Source organism: Hemibagrus wyckioides, linkage group LG24, assembly GCF_019097595.1.
Source record: "Hemibagrus wyckioides isolate EC202008001 linkage group LG24, SWU_Hwy_1.0, whole genome shotgun sequence".
Classification (NCBI taxonomy): Eukaryota; Metazoa; Chordata; class Actinopteri; order Siluriformes; family Bagridae; genus Hemibagrus; species Hemibagrus wyckioides.
This window is the reverse complement of record NC_080733.1, coordinates 8,200,060-8,221,219: the sequence shown is the minus strand read 5'-3', so window position 1 is coordinate 8,221,219 and position 21,160 is coordinate 8,200,060. Positions and strand designations below refer to the sequence as shown.

The 21,160-nt window shown below is 40.3% G+C and overlaps 1 long non-coding RNA gene across 1 annotated transcript; it reads left to right on the top strand.

Annotated features, from left to right (window-relative positions):
* Nucleotides 1-3,279, top strand: LOC131344880 (uncharacterized). Its single transcript, XR_009203413.1, has 4 exons — nucleotides 1-58; nucleotides 874-1,019; nucleotides 1,725-1,880; nucleotides 2,034-3,279. It is a non-coding gene; the product is annotated as an uncharacterized LOC131344880 (long non-coding RNA).
* The last annotated feature ends 17,881 nt before the right edge of the window (nucleotides 3,280-21,160 follow it).

The window sequence follows — 21,160 nt, the reverse complement described above, 5'->3', positions numbered from 1 at the left end:
GCTACTTCGAAGTGCGATCTGAATCGGATACGCTGTTTTGAGCAGAGAGAACAGAGAGGTGAGTACACGGTATTATTAATCTTTACAGAATATTTTAAAGAAACAAGTTGTAGCTTAAACTGTATTTCATTTGAACGGGGAAGCTGGACTGTCCGAGTTTCATATAATGTTGAAGAGAAGCTTTGTGAGAAACGTCACTCACTCCGTGCAATATCTGGTAATGAAGCGCTGAAGTGAGCAAACGGTTTTTGTATTTTGGGTGGCCGGAGTCTGTGGGACAGATCGTTAGCTTCTATGCTGGAATTCTGTTTAGATGTTTAAACAATAGTTGCCCGGCTATAGAAAGGAGGAACATTATATTAATATTATATAATAATTTCATTATATAATATTCCCACATTCCCACGATAGTTGGACGGGATTGTCGAGTTATAACACACAGTCAAAGTAGCTAGCGTATTTTTCCCGCCAATTATTCCCGCTTCGTCTGTGAAGCGGGAATAAAAACTGCACGCGCACTGTCCGTAAAGCGATAACAAAACAAATGTCGCGATAGACTCGTACACGACCTGCACGGCTTGACTCCATATTCTCGTTGGCTTGAGTTGGAGGACCACTATATATATATATATATATATAGACTATAGTATATAGGAATATAGTATATAGGAAAGCAGTGTATATATATATATGTATGTATATGTATGTATGTATATATAGTCTGCTTTCCTCTGTTTCTTTGCTAACAAGATGTACTGTCTAATGCACTAGAAATCCTTATTTCTTATTATTCTTAATTCCTGAATAATGTATTCCACTTCTTGAATCTCCTGAACCAAAAAGAGAGTCAAATGCTAATCGTGCTACCTGCAGAGTACACCATACTCCTGACCTGGAACAGAGAGGCCGCGCGTCCCTTGGCCCGCACCGGAGCGACCGCGCGTCCCTTGGCCTGCACCAAAGACAGACCGTTTCTTCCGAGCTACATCATTTGATAAGCACGGCCAGTCTTCATACATGTGAGCATTTTATTGCATTCGTAGAATGTGGTCTTCTGATGGGTTTGTTTACTTATCTGCAAAAATGTATTTCTTCCAAGCACTCCTGTGAAATATTCTCACAAATCCAGAGATGATGGACCAAATGAAAATCATTTTTACAACTGTCCAGGGATTGAAATCTGTAGTTGAAGAAGACAGGTGTTGAACCAAATTTGTTACCAGTAGCTGATAGCCACTCCTTCAGGTTTTCAACGGACTGGCTCAGACATAGTCCTGACCTCAAAAACCAACTGGTGTCAGTTTATATTGAGGAGAAAAAACTGTCTAATGCTATCCCTGTTCTTTATAATATAGACTTTAAATAATGTTGTTGGGTTGTACAATAGAAAAATGGAACCTGGAAAAGTCATGAAAATCCCAAATGGAATTTCAAGGCCATGGAAAATGATAGATTTATTTTTGTTTGTTCACATGGGCTGTCATGGTGTTTCAGTTGTTTATTGTTACTGTATGAGAAGCGACTTCAGCATGTGATCATAGGCTGAAGTGGCCCAGTCACCTTTGTGCTATCCACAACTTCTGCTAACCTCAAATGGGCATTCATTTAATTGTTGTTCAGAATATCAGACCAGTTCAGATTTTCTGAACAATTTCAAACATATTAGTTTAGGGTTGGAGCATTTTGTACTGCTAATCAACTAACAAGGAAATGTCAATTCACAGATAAATGCACTGGCTCTTAAAGGTGGGGGAGATGTTAGTGTGTAAAGTGAGTAATGGGTGCAACCATTACACACTCTCTGGCCAAGAATATCAACATGCGAGGTATAAATGGAAAGATTGGCTTCCAGCAGCTGCAGATAAAAGATGTTCTGATTGGTAAGTTTGTCTTGAGACTTATTGACTCCCTCACAGACTCACTTTGACCATACATTTTATATGGCTGGATTAACACTGCATGCCTTGATGGCCAAATATGAAATTTCTAGCCTATATCAGATTTTTGAAAAATTGCTTGTGTCTTTGTTTTAGCTGCTGTGCGACGTAATCGCCTAACTTGTGATGCCACTGACCAAGAAATTGAGTCAAGAATAACAAAATGGCTTCAAAATGCACCAGATGGGAATGGAGGGCGACAGGAGCGAATGAGGTGAAAGGAGCAGTGATGTGTTTATTAATGTTGAAAGGCTACGCCAAAGTGTTCACGAATATTGCTGCTGTTTGAAGACTGTTCCAGTGCCTTTTTGCACTCAAATTTGATTCACTGGTTTTTTTGTTTGTTTGTTTGTTTTGGTTTGTTTGTTAGTTTTTCTTTACAATTTTCAGTGTTTGAACTCTTCAGGACTGAGTTCCAATGCTATTTTTACTTTCAAATGTGATTTTTACTCTTGCACTATTTATGTTTCAGTTATATTTCATTTCACAGTTAAATGTGTTTTAAATCTGGTATTTGATTTTATATATAATGCAAAACACACTGTTTGCGTTTGCCTGCACTGTATGTCTACGTGCTGAGACAGACACGCCTCCCTGCCAGTAAATATCCAGTCAGTGAGTGCTAAAGTTAGGGGCGGTGACCAAGCTTGTGATGCTGGTGTCAGGTTTCACTCTAATCCTGGAGAGCGGTGAAGTGAGACAGAAACACGAGGAGCAGCGCTGTGATTCAAATCTGTGGTGTGGGAACATTTGTTGTTGACCATGATGCCGATGAAACAAAAACAGTAAACAAAAAATGACTGTGTTTAAGCAGTGTTACACATGAGTTAGATACGGACATGGAAATACTTCCAACATGACCACACATCTGCAGCTTCATCACCCCGCGATATCACTGTGTGGAAGCGGGAGCCTTTTTTCCCGACCTCTACGAAAAAACGTGCGCAAAAATTGAAAACGCTTTGGTTAAAGCACAAAGTCTTGCTCTCATAACAGATAGCTGGAGCTCGGGGGTAACAGAGTTATCTCACAGTGACTGGTCATTACATAGCGGATTGGGAAATGAAGAGCGCCGTCCAAACCCGTCTCCTGTAATAGTCATACAAGCGCTAATTTTTATACCTCACTATTTTCAGTACACTTTCATTGTGTTAGTTGATTTTTGCATTTAAGTAAAATAAAGAGAATTGCAACTAAAACCAGTTTTTTCTTCTTAACATACTTACTGTTCCCGTCACCTAAACAAAGAATAATGGAAAAAAAAACTTTAATTTGCCAAGCCATCCGAACCGAACACCATGGGTAAAAACCGCGGTACGTATTGAACCGTGGGTCAACTGTATTGTTGCATCCCTAATATATATATATATATATATATATATATATATATATAATATATATCTACATCCTGGCCAACATCCGCTGTCTCTCTCCTGTCCCCTCTCTTCCCACTGGCCGCTGTCACCCCGCTGCCCGCTCTCTCCATCTCGGCACCACGCCGGTTTATTAACCCGAGCAGTAGATCTCATAGAGCTTTGAGATCCAGGACACTCTTTTTACCAGACGGGATAGACGACAACTCGAGCAAAGTTTTTTTTGCCATTTTCTCATTGTAGTGTACGCTCCTTGTAGCGTCTCTTTGAAAATGAAAATGAACAGTGTCCAACAGCTCTAGCAAAGTTTTGTGTGACATTTTTTCATGAAATCCACTCATTGTAGGGTCTCTGTGAAAATGAACAACAGCTAATACTGACGCGTTGCATAATCAACCTCGGTCTCCCCCTGTCCGCGGTCTCCCTCCTGTCCTCTCTCTTCCCGCTGTCCTCTGTCTCGATCCTGGCCGCTGTCACCCCGCTGCCCACTCTCTCCATCTCAGCATCACGCCGGTTTATTAAACCGAACCAAGTAGATCTCGTGGAGCTTTGAAATCCACAGCACACCTTTTATTGGACGGGATAGACGTGTCCAACAGTTCTATCAATGTTTTGTCAGACATTTTCTCACGAAATGCACTCATTAGGTTATCTGTGAAAAGTAACAACAGCTAATAACCAGATGCGTTGCTAATCTGATCCTAGGCTCTGTTCTGTTCCGTTGCATCATCAACCGCTGTCTCCCTCCTGTCCCCTCTCTCCCCGCTGCCCGCTCTCTCCATCTCGGCACCACGCCGGTTTATTAACCCGAGCAGTAGACCTCGTAGAGCTTTGAGGTCCAGGACGCTCTTTTTACCGTCCGGGATAGACGTGTCCAACAAGTCTTGCAAAGGTTTTTTTGACATTTTTTTATGGTGTTGGGAGTTCATTAAAATGCATGAAAATGCTTGCATATGAAGCTAATACTGACGCGTTGATATTCTGACATAAGGTTCTGTTCTAAGGTTCTGTTCTGTTGCGTAATAAATTCGAATGTGTTACTATAGAGACCTGACCTGACAAGAGCATTAAAACACTTCAACACCAAACCCTTAAATCACTCATGTCTGCCATGTCGAGACAAAAAGCGGCTAAGCTGCTAACTAGCTAGGTCTGTCTCCCTCCTGTCCGCTCTCTCCATCCTGTCCCCTCTCTCCATCCTGTCCACGGTCTCCCTCCTGTCCCCTCTCTTCCCGCTGTCCTCGCTCTCCATCCTGGCCGCTGTCACCCCGCTGCCCGCTCTCTCCATCTCGGCACCACGCCGGTTTATTAACCCGAGCAGTAGACCTCGTAGAGCTTTGAGGTCCAGGACGCCCTTTTTACTGTCCGGGATAGACGTGTCCAACAAGTCTAGCGAAGTTTTTTTTTGCATTTTCTCATAAAGTCCACTCATCGTAGCTTCTCTTTGAAAATGAACAGCTAATACTGACGCGTTGATACTCTGATGTAAGGTTCTGTTCTAAGGTTCTGTTCTGTTGCGTAATAAATTCGAATGTGTTACTATAGAGACCTGACCTGACAAGAACATTAAAACACCAAACCCTTAAATCACTCATGTCTGCCATGTCGAGACAATAAGCGGCTAAGCTGCTAACTAGCTAGGTCAATTTTTCTAACGAATATTTTGCATTTATTTTGACCCCTTTTCAGCAGTGACTATATAATTTTTAGGTCCATCTTTTCACACTTAGGTCAACTGAGAGACTCGTACACAACTATTTCAGAAGGTGCAAACGTTCATGAATGCTCAAGAAAGCAACACAAAACATTAAGATCCAGGGTAGACTGTTATTATTTCAGTCTATAACTTCATTCAGTCACACAAAAAAGAAGAAAGTTGCTGGTCAGTCATCATGTAATGGGGTCAAACAAGAAATCACCTTAGTAGGGATCAAACCATGTTGTTGTTGTGAACAGGGCAGAGGGTAAATGAGATATATATGAGAAACACAGAAATGTGCTCATCTGATTAAGCTGATTTTGGAGTGTCTCCATTTCTTTCTTCAGCATGTTTATGTCCTCCTTGAGCTCCTGATTCTCTTTATTCTCTTCTCTTCCTGATTTTTGCATCAGACTTGTAGACTGAGAATGGAAAATATGGGCCTTCAGATACTTATTAAGGTTTCAGTTTAAGTTTCTACACTAAGATTTCTCAGACAGAATGTTATACATTTCAACATCACAGTGACTAACAGTAAAATAGTAAAGTTTAATGTGGAGGCTAATTTAAACAACATGTAAAACGGGGTAGAAAACATTACAGGTATTTGTGTAGTATTAGATTTCTGCTGAACAATAAGAGGATGTCCAGATGTTAGAAGAATGGCTAGAGAATGGGGTCTTACCTTGGACACTGCCTTCTCCAACTGCTTGCTCGTGTCCGAGATGGAGAGGCTCAGCGGCTGCGACTCATCTTCATCCCGGCCGACGTCCGCTGTCTCTCTCCTGTCCACGGTCTCCATCCTGTCCGCGGTCTCCATCCTGTCCGCTCTCTCCATCCTGTCCCCGGTCTCCATCCTGTCCCCTCTGTCCATCCTGTCCGCTCTCTCCATCCTGTCCCCTCTCTTCCCGCTGTCCTCGCTCTCCATCCTGGCCGCTGTCACCCTGCTGCCCGCTCTCTCCATCTCGGCACCACGCCGGTTTATTAACTCAAGCAGTAGACCTCGTAGAGCTTTGAGGTCCAGGACGCCCTTTTTACCGTCCGGGATAGACGTGTCCAACAAGTCTTGCAAAGTTTTTTTTGACATTTTTTTATGGTGTTGGGAGTTCATTACAGTTCTGTCTCTTGAACATGAAAATGCTTGCATATGAAGCTAATACTGACGCGTTGATACTCTGACGTAAGGTTCTGTTCTAAGGTTCTGTTCTGTTGCGTAATAAATTCGAATGTGTTACTATAGAGACCTGACCTGACAAGAACATTAAAACACCAAACCCTTAAATCACTCATGTCTGCCATGTCGAGACAAAAAGCGGCTAAGCTGCTAACTAGCTAGGTCAGTTTTTCTAACGAAGTTTATAACAGCTTGTTGCAGCAATAAACAAACATAAAAATGAAGGAATGAACACACATTACACTTTATAGTTACAATTTACTATGTTTACCAATGATTACTGCTTTGTTTTTCATCTGTCCCCTGTTTGTCATGAGCAGTAAAACTGACCACTGTTCTTACAAATCCTCCAGGTCCTGCACATTTTGTTATTTAATTTTTGCTACATATTTTGACCCCTTTTCAGCGGTGACTATATAATTTTTAGGTCCATCTTTTCACACTTAGGTCAACTGAGAGACTCGTACACAACTATTTCAGAAGGTGCAAACGTTCATGAATGTTCAAGAAAGCAACACAAAACATTAAGATCCAGGGTAGACTGTTATTATTTCAGTCTATAACTTCATTCAGTCACACAAAAGGAAGAAAGTTGCTGGTCAGTCATCATGTAATGGGGTCAAACAAGAATTCACCTTAGTAGGGATCAAACCATGATGTTGTTGTGAACAGGGCAGAGGGTAAATGAGAGAGCAAAATAAATGAGAAATACAGAAATACATCTATGACATAATTTCCCCAAATTCATGTGTGACCATGCGGTTGATATGTCTGTCCAGGGTAAAAAGAAAAAAGCCAGATTGTAGTGCAGTATAAAGTGTAATGAGAGGGTGATCTGTGAGTGGATTATAAGGATAAGTAAACATCACGGCCAATATTATTTACACACAAACAAATGCTGACATATATCCATGCAGTAATTTATTTATTTGATTTTTCTTATTGTAGTGAAAAGGAAAGATGCACAATAAACTGTTCTATGGTAAAAACAAAGCTCTGATTCCTCAGCCAGAGAAATCAGAAATAGAGGACAATGAAAGCAATAAATGTAGAGGATCTTGATTATGTTCCAGGGCATGCAGGCTGCACTGATGATGATGATGATAATTAACCTGATGATGTACAAACACTAATAGCTTAGTGACACAGACATTGCTTGTAGGAAGACAGGAGGTAAAACACAGCTCATGTGTATCCCAGATCAGACTCCAGATGCACTGACCAGCACCTTGGGTAAACATAATCCATGGCTGAAGGTGGATATTACACCATTTACCATCTCTGACATTGTTCCCCCTGAAGTCAGTCAGCTTGGATCTCCTCTCACTTACTTTAACAGGCTTTGCCCTGATAAAATGGTAAATTACAGAAGCGAGCAAGCCAATATTTACTATGCTCAAGTGAATGAATATCCAGTCTAAAAGAGATGCAAGAGTTTCCTGTCATTCTGCTCGACGTGGATGTATATAAATTTCTTATCATTAGTTGATTATTAGAATTCACAAAGCCAATGAGACTTAATTGCAGATGTTGTGAACAGAAGGAGATTCATGGCCCCTGCGCAGATTCATTCATGTCACAGCTAACTATAGCCAGGGAAGTTCTTCACCGTTTACCTATTTTTGACATGCTAAGGCTGACACATCATAAATCCTGGAGTAAAATGCCTTAAAAACTTGTAATTCATGGTGGAAAAATTAACTTTACAAAATGTACTTTCACATCACCACCTGGATCTCTCATGCATGGCCTATCCCTTCCCAGCCTTGCCTCACACAAACCTGCCCCAACCTAAACGCCTAAATACGACCCATCTGCCTTGCTTATTTACCAAACCCGAATAAACAACCCGCCTAACCCATCACCGCCCAGCCACCAGGTACTTACCCTTTAAGCTTTAAGTTTCATTTATTTATTAATATATGCATCAATCTATTTCACCTTCTTCTACTTTCTTCTTCCTTTTCTTTTGTTTCATTTTTTAAAGCAATACTGTTTCATAGTTTAGACAGCTTATATTTATTTAGATATTTTATATTTTATACAGATGTTTACTCAAAGCTTTTATTTATTTGATTGGTTGGTTTTCTCAGGTGTATGGCTTTTTATTTCTTTTCTTTCTTTTTCTTTTCTCCCTCTCTTTCTTTGCACATAACCTAGACTTCCAGCTCCAGTTCATTTTTTCTTTTTCAATGTATTTAATTTTGTTTCTCTTTTCTTTCTTCAATTATGCTTGGTGTTTAGCCATTTTTAGACATGTAAGGCTGGCTTGGAGTTGGGTGTGGTGGGGGGTATAGGGGTGTGTGTTAGGGGTTTATAAATAAGATAATACAAGTGTACCTTGAAAAGCACACCTCACATTTACCTTGTATGTCATGTCTCTGTTTAAAAATCAATAAAAATATTGTTGAAAGATAATCAAGTGTGATATGAATTTTATGATAACTAGGACATGCAAAAGGCAGCATTTTGTTCAATTACTTCTTATATACTTTGGAGGTTGATAAATAGCCACAAAGAACACTGAAGTGTGGAATTCACTAATAAGTGTGAATTAAAAAAGTCAAATTATTTTGCTTCTAAACCTTATACAGTATTGTGTTCTTGGCTGACATTAGTGGAACCTGATGTGCTTTTCTGACAAGTAACTCTAGACTTCCTGTCAGACATGTCTGGTCATTCTCTTCTGATCTCTTTCATTAACAAGGTGTGTTAGCCTGCAGACTCTCCACACACAGGATGTTTTCTCAGGAGATCAACAGTTTCTGAAATACTCAAAGCAGTCTAGTAATAAATAAGCAGTTATATAGTTTATTTTAAAGTGGATGGACATTGACATATAATGATATATGGAGGCAGTCTTAATAATGTGTATGTATATTATAATGTTTAGGGCATCCTCTAGACATTCTCTGTCCGTTGAAGCAAACATGCAGAACATGAGAAACTTAAGATATTACGGGTGGATAAAGTTTTTAATGCAATAACAGCATAGCTCTGGAATATTATCAATAAGGGGAAGATTTCAATTGTTTTATGTCCCCATTTATGGACAGACAACCTATTTTAAATTCCCCCTTCTCCCAAATAAAAAAGAGTGTAATATACAACCTTATGAGCTAGGTCTTGTGGATATCTTGAGAAACAAATATTGAAATTGCAGATATTTTACTATTTCATCCCATGGACATGCATCCTATTCTAGAGTACATTACTTTTCATGACCGAAACATAACATACACTATATTGCCAAAAGTATTCGCTCACCTGCCTTGACTCGCATATGAACTTAAGCGACATCCCATTCCTAATCCATAGGGTTCAATATGACGTCGGTCCACCCTTTGCAGCTATAACAGCTTCAACTCTTCTGGGAAGGCTGTCCACAAGGTTTAGGAGTGTGTTTATGGGAATTTTTGACCATTCTTCCAGAAGCACATTTGTGAGGTCACACACTGATGTTGGACGAGAAGGCCTGGCTCTCAGTCTCCGCTCTAATTCATCCCAAAGTGTTCTATCGGGTTGAGGTCAGGACTCTGTACAGGCCAGTCAAGTTCATCCACACCAGACTCTGCCATCCATGTCTTTATGGACCTTGCTTTGTGCACTGGTGTACAGTCATGTTGGAAGAGGAAGGGGCCAGCTCCAAACTGTTCCCACAAAGTTGGGAGCATGGAATTGTCCAAAATGTCTTGGTATGCTGAAGCATTCAGAGTTCCTTTCACTGGAACTAAGGGGCCAAGCCCAGCTCCTGAAAAACAACCCCACACCATAATCCCCCCTCCACCAAACTTTACACTTGGCACAATGCAGTCAGACAAGTACCGTTCTCCTGGCAACCGTCAACCCCAGACTCGTCCATCAGATTGCCAGATGGAGAAGCGCGATTCGTCACTCCAGAGAACGCGTCTCCACTGCTCTAGAGTCCAGTGGCGGCGTGCTTTACACCACTGCATCCGACGCTTTGCATTCCACTTGGTGATGTATGGCTTGGATGCAGCTGCTCGGCCATGGAAACCCATTCCATGAAGCTCTCTGCGCACTGTTCTTGAGCTAATCTGAAGGCCACATGAAGTTTGGAGGTCTGTAGCGATTGACTCTGCGGAAAGTTGGCGACCTCTTCGCACTATGCGCCTCAGCATCCGCTGACCCCGCTCCGTCAGTTTACGTGGCCTACCCCTTCGTGGCTGAGTTGTTGTCGTTCCCAAACACTTCCACGTTCTTATAATACAGCTGACAGTTGACTGTGGAATATTTAGGAGTGAGGAAATTTCACGACTGGATTTGTTGCACAGGTGGCATCCTATCACAGTTCCACGCTGGAATTCACTGAGCTCCTGAGAGCGACCCATTCTTTCACAAATGTTTGTAAAAACAGTCTGCATGCCTAGGTGCTTGATTTTATACACCTGTGGCCATGGAAGTGATTGGAACACCTGATTCTGATTATTTGGATGGGTGAGCGAATACTTTTGGCAATATAGTGTATATGACAAGGTCCAAAAATCAACTCTTGAGGAACTCCACATAATAAATTTGAAGATGCATAAAAGACACAATTACTGATGCAGGGCAGTACCAGTTCAAAAGCCTATCAATTAAATGTACTCAGTGGAGCTGATTATTGATAACAATGATGACAATTCAGAGTGCTGGCCATCCCACCTTTCTGCAGAGTTGGAAACTTTGTATTCTACAGCTGTGCCATGCTAAGGAGAAGGTTAAATGATTCTGTAGTGTTATTTAAGAAGTGATGTAGAGTGAAAAGTACTAGAGTGTAGTAGTAGAGTGAAACTACTTACTTACCACTATATATCCTTGACAAGACCAGCGTCTGATCAAAAGGGGTGATTTGTAGAACAGGAAAGAGATTGATGAGGTCCATTTCAAGAACAACTGCTGGCAGATGACAGCAATAAAGACAGTAAGAAATATATTGTCCTAAGTGACCTGAAATCACCTCAAGCATCTCTGTTATTCTTTTAAATACGTAGGTTGCGAATTACAATCAAATGGCAATATTTAATAAATAAATAAACAAACAAGTACTTCACCTGGTAGAACACATACCACATACTGTTATTCAGGCAGTCAAGGTTCAGTTCCAGGTTAGGCCCTAGCTGCAAATCATCCCATCTCTCTCCACTGTCCAAAAATACAAAAATGCCAAAAACAATTTACAGTCTTTAAAATAATAAAAGGCTTGCTTCTTGGAATTTAAATAATTTACAATCTCACCATTTTCCTGGGTGACTCACTGGGCAGCAAGTTGTTTCCTCCAAGTCTATAACCTCTCATAGGAATCTAAATGCATACCTGAAATGCTGCAGAAGTGAAACACTTCAACCTTAACACTTTTATGATGACAAGATGGCCTATAGAATAGTAGTGTGTTCAGATAATTAAGGCAAATCTACAACTAACACATCAAAGGATGTGTTTGTGGTCAGTTTACTTACCTTAAGGACATTTCTAGATCCTATCAATGCCACCAGCCTTTAACCTAGTCTGAATTGTCACAAAATCTCTTGAACAAAGGCTCAAATGCTCTCCAGAAACAGGTTTATTAACCTCAGTGTACAGATAGTTACCTTGTCCTTATGCTTCAAGTAATCTAATTAGGCATTAGTAACAATGCTTATTAAAACACTAAAGCTAACAAAAAATGTTTTTAATGAATAAAGATTGTTAGTGGTTAGTTGTAACAGTTCAACTGGACAAGACCATCTTTAACATGTCTTTCTCCATTCATAATCAGAGAGGTCTGAGATGAGGGTTCATTGACAATTGCTTCTTGTTTTTCATGTTTTCAACTTTTGTTGAAAAAAAAATTCTTGTTCACAATCATGAAGTCTATAATCAGCATGAACTGCACAATTAACAGCACACCAATGGCCAGTACCATCCAATAATAGTCTTTAAAAGTGCTAGTTGTGATTCTTCTCTATCCAATGGGTGAGGAACAACCTCAACTAGCACTTTAAAAGATAATAAATAATAAATAATATTCCCAAAGATGCTGGGTGCAAAGAAATGGCGCTAACTGCGAGTTAAAATGGCGTCAAAAGTTCACTTTCCGTTAGTGGTGCATGAGAGTTTCTCTCTTCCCCCTGCTACTAAATTAGCAAGTTGTCTTGTGTTCTTAAGCAATACTTTTAAAAAAATAGACAAGCTGCAAGTTAAAATTGTCACAGGTACACTGGACTCCACCCCTCGTCAGCGCACTCGCACTCCTTATTGTAATTGATTGCACCTGCTCCTTGTTTTCTGTGCACGCGCTCTCCTACTTAATCTCCTCTCCTTCAGGGTCTGATCTCAGCCGTAGAGGCTTGCATGCAGACTCACGGAGGTAGACTCTGACTGCCTTACTTTCCGCTCCCTATTACTATCACTTTCCTTAGCGTTTCTCTGTTACTCCTTTCCCTTCTTTTGTACCCCTTGCTCCAGAGGGTTACTCTGCTCACTTCTCCTTCCTCTCCTTTCCCTTCCTCTCTACTCCTTGCTCTAGAGCGTTACTCCGCTCTCCCCGCTCCTTCCTTTGTCTTTTCCTTAATAAATGTGCCCCTCCTGGGATTTATCTACTTCTGTCCGTGCCTGTCATTCAGCTACAGTCCGCCCGTTACAAAAATGGCATCAAAATGATTTTTTTGTGGTGCAAGACAGTCTATTTCTCCTCCATTGTACTAAATCAACAAGTACTCTGAGGTAATATTAAAAGTTGAGCACTCATGAAGTGCACATGCATGAGCAGACAAAATAAAGAGCACACATACATTACAGCGGATTTCTTTTCTTTGCATATCCTAGCTGAGGAGGTTGGGGGCAGAGTGCAGGGGCAGCTATGATACAGTGCCCCTAGAGCTGAGAGGGTAAAGGGCCTTGCTCAATTGCCCAACAGTGGAGCTTGGTGGTGCTGGGGCTTAAACCCCAATACTCCAATCACAAACCCAGAGCCTTAACCGCTTGAGCCACCACTGCACCAAGCAAGTTGCAGACAAAATAAGCAAGTTTGTAGTTCATGTGGCCTCCACAGCAGGAAGTTTGTTTTCTTCTACTGTTAATTAGGGCATTTCTACAGCTGGCCCAGAACTAAAAAAAGTGGCAGCAACAAAAATTAACCATGCAAAGATAAGGCTAAAAAGGCTAAAGGCTAAAACATCAGACACAAGTAAACAGCATAGACAAACACAATAGAACCCCAAACACCCAAGCAATTACACACTATAAAAATTTCCATTGCATGTAGCACATTATCAGATTCAACCCATATTTAAACTTATTTTATCCTGATTTTTCTGTAGAAATGCTGAATGGTGAAAGGTTTTATATCATAAATTTAAATAGAAATATCAGCAAAACATGTAATTTAGACAGACTAATACCTTTGATTTTATGGTAATCAGGGGCGGACTTAGTGATTTGGGGACCCTAAGTGATTCCAGGTATGGGAATCTCGCGCATGTGCAGTAAGATAGGAACATTCCACTATTCATGAATCATGGGGGGCCCCCCCGCATTTGAAAAGATGTAATAATAATGTTAAAATCTTAATGGTTATAGACAGACCATACAATATATGATAGAAGAGTAATAAGTACTATACGATTTATATAGGCTACTTGGTATTGGTCGGGGGCCCCCTAATTCCCCGGGACCCTAAGCGGCTGCTTACCTCGCTTACTGGTTAAGTCCGCCCCTGATTATGCTAGCAAACAGTCAATGCAAGAAAGTTTTCACGTGTAATTTACACCGGTCAATTAACATTATAACATTATGACCTGCCTAATATTGTGCTGGTCCCCCTTTTGCTGGCATCAAGATGTTAGCAAGAGATCCCTTATGTCTTATTTTAACTTTATACAATTGAGTTTGGTTATTTTTATTCTAAGGAAATCTTAAATTCTACTTTCTCAGCCCATAATCCACTTTCAATTTATGCTTCAGTAGTTAATTTTCAGCCATTTTACACCGCCAGGCTGAGACTGTGTACTAACTTGGGCCAGTCTGAGAGATCTCTTACAAAGAAACCAAAGAGGGAGACAGCTGTGGTTCCGATGGGGAAGTCCAAAACGAACATCATTCATGTGAAGACTATGGAAACGATAGATTAAGGCTTGGTTTAAGGATCACTGTCCAATCGTTTTCTCAAACAGATATCCAGAAGGCTACTTCTTTCAGGTGTGGACAACTCCACCTGAAAGACCAAAAAAACCACACAATTTTACATTATGCACCACTTTATCAGAATATTTAATGCCTTATTCACCTACCATCATTTTACCACTACAGCCGGAATTCCTGTCATACACACCCCAAGGTCAAATATTTCCCACCAGCTAAAATGGCAATCGGTGGAAAAGGCGAATGAGGGGAGAGCAGCCAATGATGTTCCCAACTTTTCCTTACTTAGAAAATAGTTATAAGCACCCAGACCATTTTTGCGGCTTCTCTCATATAGGTGCACATAATTTCAACCACATGATTCAGTTCGGACCAAACTATATGCATGTCATTTTATTTTGACAGATCTGTGATTTAAAAATGGAACCACCGGTAATGCTTCAGGGCCAGACATGTGCAGTAGCATTGCATCATGATTGATATTCTTTACATTCTTGAAAAACAGGGTAAAAATTCACAACAAATCCAACCGGTAGTTCAAAATCAAAACTAGAACAAAGCAGTAGACTGAGCAATCAGCAAACAAGGCATCAAAGGCAGAAATGAGGCATGATTGGAAAGTAAGAGGGTCAAAAACTGGCAGGGAAGCTTAAGAAAAAACAGCAGGATGTCTCGACAGCACAAGTAAGAAGAAAGTGTTCTGGCGGCATCCTTAAATAGCGCCGTAGCTCTTAAAATGGCGCTTGATGCAAAAGCGCTCTGTCCAAAATGGTCGCCACCTGAAAGTGTATGCTTAGATGGTCATCTGTAGAAACTCTTGCTGACAGTAAGACCTGAAGCAGGTCCTTTCTATTAGTATGGATGGCCCAAAAAGTGAACTTGAAGCTCCTCAGTAATGTCCAGCAAGAACATAATGAACTGCATGGTGGTCGGCAGCTAATTTCTTTTGGGAGCTGTGGGTTGCACAAGATACACAATTCACTCAAGACTGGCTTCTCCACATGGAATTTTGAGAAACTGTTGAGAGCAATGTACTTTGCTTGTTGTTGTTTTACAATGTCCCTGCAAGAGGAGAGGATTAAACAAAACTTACTGGCTCAGCTCTTTTTTCACTCCAATTCAGTGGACGCAGATGGGTAAAAATCTGCCTGTTGCAGAGAGATCCATTGAGGTATGGCCAAAGCTTCAAGTATACATGGAGGCAGTCTATAGACATGAACTACAAACTCTGTTACTCCTTCTTTTGACATAATTGAAGCAGCAAATAGAAGTTGTCTGATCTTACCCAAACTTCAGTTTTTTATGGCGATATCCAGAGCTTTTTGTCCATTCTTGATGAAATGCCAGACTGATGAGCCAAAACTGCCATTTCTGTGCAGAGACTTGACAGATTTAATAATGGTAATAATCTCATTTCTGCTTAATTTAAATGACTAATTTTTCTTTTTCTTTTATGATCTTTTAGAGTGGGTATACTACACTGAGTAATAGCTGTGTAGGATATAATAACAAAACTGGATGACAGGGTGTATAATAACTAGACAAATTTGTTTTTCAATTTATAGAGTCTGTTGAGACGCTTTATCAAATGAGAACTACTCCAAGACATCACTCCCTTTAAACTGACCAAACTTGACCCTGATGACCAGAAGTGTTGGGTTAGTGCAAGCAATGCTGACAGTGACTAGGGTGCTGACTCTGTCCTTGAGGTAATGCATTGTTACTGTTTTATATGTTTACGCAAAAAAACCTTAAAACTACATTCCATTAATTCCCTGCATATTACTTATGTGATCTTTGCATTCCCTACTTGATAGGCTCTTCAGAGCAAATCAGGCAACAGAGTAAGTGAAGAGAGTCAGTGCCCTCAAATTTAGAAGAGACTGCATACGGTCAAGAATTGTTAAGAGAATTCAAGAAAAGAGCCCTTTAAAATACCCCACTGTCCTGCAGAGTGCATGCTTAGACCCCTTCATCATGAGCAGAGACCCAGAATGGTGCAAGGGAAAGATGAAGTCAATAGTTCAATTTTTTCTGCAGGACAAGCACTTGACAAGAGCGATTTCAGCTGGTAGGGATATTATAGGGATAAGGTTATGCACAGCTTTTTATGCATTAAGTGTATTAACCAGATACATGATCTACTTTGATAAAGAGAGAACAAAGAGAGGGGGTGCCATGCGTGGACTTTGGAAATGTTTTGGAAGATGACCTGGAAGAACTGCAAAGGGAGTTCACTTGATGGAGGTGTGTGCCTGGATTCAGAGGGATACTGATCAATTAGCTGAGCAGGCTGAAAAATTTAACACACTCAGGGCTCAAATGGTTACAAAATCTAATACTGTAAATTAACATTAATTGAAAAATGTTGAGTCTGATTTGGAACTTAAAGCAAGTAATCTAAGGCATATGCATTAAATCTTTTATTTAAAAAATGTTAAAACATTGTGTAATTCCACTTAAATTTTACATTCATTAACCTACAGCCTTTAAATGTCCAGAGGTTCAGAGTTTTTCTTTTACTGTTCAGACTGATGGAATTTATTGTTGTAGTTAAGGGAGGTCATGTGTATTTGATATAATAAAATTTAGACGAGCAGAAATGTTATGTCTTTTGTCCAGTTCTGGCCTGAATTATCAGTATGTTAATATGTCTAGCATTTAGCATCTAGTTTACTGGAACTCTGATAAATACATGTTTTAAATAACTGCAAATAATATTTGACATTCTAAGATTTCTAATTCAGTTCAGATTTTGTTTAAATATTTTTAATGGGATATGGTTATTTTATTTTAAAAATCTATCATACACACACAAACACACACACACACACACATACACACACACACATAGCTGCATAGCTGCAGACCAGTCAGGGTGCCCATGCTGACCCCTGATGGAATGTTCCTAGGTAGCTGAAATCAAGCTGAATATGCAAGTGATCCCAACCTTTTGAGCATTAGTATATATATATATATCCGACGCTTTGCATTCCACTTGGTGATGTATGGCTTGGATGCAGCTGCTCGGCCATGGAAACCCATTCCATGAAGCTCTCTGCGCACTGTTCTTGAGCTAATCTGAAGGCCACATGAAGTTTGGAGGTCTGTAGCGATTGACTCTGCAGAAAGTTGGCGACCTCTTCGCACTATGCGCCTCAGCATCCGCTGACCCCGCTCCGTCAGTTTACGTGGCCTACCACTTCGTGGCTGAGTTGCTGTCGTTCCCAAACACTTCCACGTTCTTATAATACAGCTGACAGTTGACTGTGGAATATTTAGGAGCGAGGAAATTTCACAACTGGATTTGTTGCACAGGTGGCATCCTATCACAGTTCCACGCTGGAATTCACTGAGCTCCTGAGAGCGACCCATTCTTTCACAAATGTTTGTAAAAACAGTCTGCATGCCTAGGTGCTTGATTTTATACACCTGTGGCCATGGAAGTGATTGGAACACCTGATTCTGATTATTTGGATGGGTGAGCGAATACTTTTGGCAATATAGTGTGTATATATATATATATATATACAGTTGGTTCTCAGTTGTACAGTTCCTTATGTATATCATGCATATTATATATACTGTCACTGTCACATACACTTCGAGGAATGCAGTGCAGAAGCTGGATGAGGAGCTGCAATTTGGGAAGTCAGAACTGCTGGTGCTTCAAATCGAGCAGAAGAGAAGCTTGGGGAAGGAAATGAAGGACAAGATCAGAAAAAGAAAAGAAAGATAAATTAATTGATATAGTGAGTAATCTGACTATTTTGACATACTGATGCCATTGTACTTGATGTCTACCTGTAGCTGGATAGCCTCCAGTCCATACAGGATAATGTGATTGCATCCTCATCTTTAATGCTATCATGAAGCCTACAAAAGGAAGGTCAGGATCATGAATCTTCAGCAGGTCCATCAGGTCAAAAGTTGTCCTGCATGGCTATTGGGCATGGTGGATTGGAGCATGAAAATGGAAATCCATACTTCCATAGCTCTATACTTCCTGCTCGCTTGTACTGTATGTGCTTGTCTCATTGTCATGTCCTTGGCATAATGTCTGTTTTTTTCTCTTCTTCTTCTTCTTCTTTTCCTCTGACTCTCTCTCTCACGCTTTAATTTTTGTCTCTCACTACGGTTTAAATGGGACATGGGACAGAATGTGTGATAGTCGTCTCAACTCACTGCCTTGATTATTGTGGTGATTGCTGTTGTCTTGTTATTGTTCTGTTACCCATCCCAACCCTTTTGTTGTGTCAATCAGTATGTGTCAATCATTATGAGTTCAATTTCATCCTGTCACCTTTTGTCATTTATGTTTCATCATTATTCCGCTGTTATTCTGATGGTGACTTGGTCCCCTGTATATAGGGGATAAGTGGACAGGTAAGATGTCACATGACATACATTGCACGACACCCAGAGCTGACCTTTAGACACACTAGGCAAGGAGTGATCGCCACCCCTGTACGTTTTGGTTTGGGTAGTAAGTGTAGCTAGGCAGGGCATGTTAATGATGATGATTTGTTTTGGTTAGTCAGGTTAGAATCATAATGTATGAGATAATCTAGAGTTTTGTTTTGTTCTTTTCTTTTCTTCCGTGACACTTGTGTTTACCATTTTTGGTTAAAGCAACGGTGGCCAATCTATACAGCTGTTTAATCCTGCCCGTCAAATATTTACAATATTGTCCAAAAAACCGCATTCATTTCTCCTTTTTCCTGCAATACCCTGCGTTTCAGTTGATTCCACTAGATGGCGCACTCCAAACACTACTGACTTTTGCTACACAGATATTCATTCTTCACGTTTGCTATTGCATTGAGCCCAGGTTTAACAATAAATGGGCCAAAGAAAAGAAACGTCGACCATGAGTGTCGAATTTTTAATAAGGAGAGGACATCTAAGTATTTTTCACCGCCGTATGTAAGGCCGTATGTCATATTTGCCAGTAAACTTCTGTGGTTTTCAAAAATTTCAATATTTGCCACCAATTTTAACCAAGCATCCTTATTATGCTCAGGGGCGGATTTAGTGGATTGGGGGATTCCAGGTATTGGGAATCTCGCGCATGTGCAGTAAGATAGGAACGTTCCACTATTCATGAATCATGGGGGGCGCATTTGAAAAGATGTAACAATAACGGTAAAATCTTAATGGTTATAGACAGACCATACAATATATGATAGAAGAGTAATAAGTACTATATGATTTATATAGGCTACTTGGTATTGCTTACCTCGCTTACTGGTTAAAGTTTTCACGTGTAATTTACACCGGTCAGGCATAACATTATGACCTGCCTAATATTGTGCTTCGTCCCCATTTTGCTGGCATCAAGATGTTAGCAAGAGATCCCTTACGTCTTATTGTAACTTTATATCCTAAGGAAACAAATTCTACTTTCTCAGCCCATAATCCACTTTCAATTTATGCTTCAGTAGTTAATCTTCAGCCATTTTACACCGCCAGGCTGAGACTGTGTACTAACTTGGGCCAGTCTGAGAGATCTCTTACAAATAAACCAAAGAGGGAGACAGCTGTGGTTCCGATGGGGAAGTCCAAAACGAACATCATTCATGTGAAGACTATGGAAATGATAGATTAACGCTTGGTTTAAGGATCACTGTTCAATATAAATAGTACGATAGTGTACATACTGGTCAGATTGTTCTGAGGTTAGTTGATAAGTAAAATGTGACCTTGACCTGAGTTTAGTCAGAAGGTCTGTCCATCTGGCCTCCAATGCATGTAAACTGAGCAGGCAGTTCTCTCACTATTTGCAAAGGTGATTGATAACAGTAACAGTAGGGTTTGCCATTGTGCATGCTCTCTAACAGAATGGATATCAGGCACCGGATCCAGTCAGTCCATGGCCAAATGCACACACACAGATGACTGACTGGTACTATCATAAGTTACGGTGGAAGCCATGAGCTTATCATCTTGGAGTTGGACTCCATAATCTAGTAAAGGGCAGCAGTAAAGGGGCATAGGTGCACATTACATGCTGGACTACAGACAGATGCATATGTCTACATTTTGGGGTGATTGAACATAGCATGTGTTATGTTCAGAATCCTAAATGGCATTAATTATATCTAGTACCTTTGGCTCATGGAAATGTAGGACATTTAGGAACCATTTCTGCCCAGTAGACTGCTCAGACAGCTTGTTTTGAAGTTGTTTTGAATTATGTTAAGTATTCTAAACTGTTGGTTATAGCTTGTTGATCATCAAGTTTTCATACCAATGAAGCCGGAGCCACACCTGATATCAGCAGTTTAATCAGTTGATCTTGGCTTCCATTAGAATCAGCCATGACTTCTGCTTGATGGCTTCTGAAAGAGGAGACTTGATAGATTTTGATAGGAGTCGATCACCAGTTTTGGATGATTTCCAACTTGACTTTGATGGAAAGTCTCAGCATGCACACAAGAGGCTGTATTATTAAAAAATTTCAAGTAATTTTTTAAATGTCCCATTATCATAAGCTGTTACGCAGTGTGAAACTATTTAAAATGTTCTTTTACATTTATTTTTTAACCTGCATCATTTACAGAACAGAACATTATTCTGATTCATCCAAATCATCATCCTGCACAAACTGATGAATACTATGCTTTTGATTTTACATTTTACAGTTGCTTACATTGCTGGTCATATTGGCTGACCTTGTGGCTAAACTCAGGTCAAGGTCTTTTGTTTACTTATCAATCGATAATGCAACATTCTGACCAGTACACACCCTATGGTACTATTTATACTGAATAGTGACCCAGAGACCAGCTGTCAGTCTGTCATGGAGGAAAGGGACACTGGATTTCCTTGTATAAATAGAGACTAAGATGTTTTG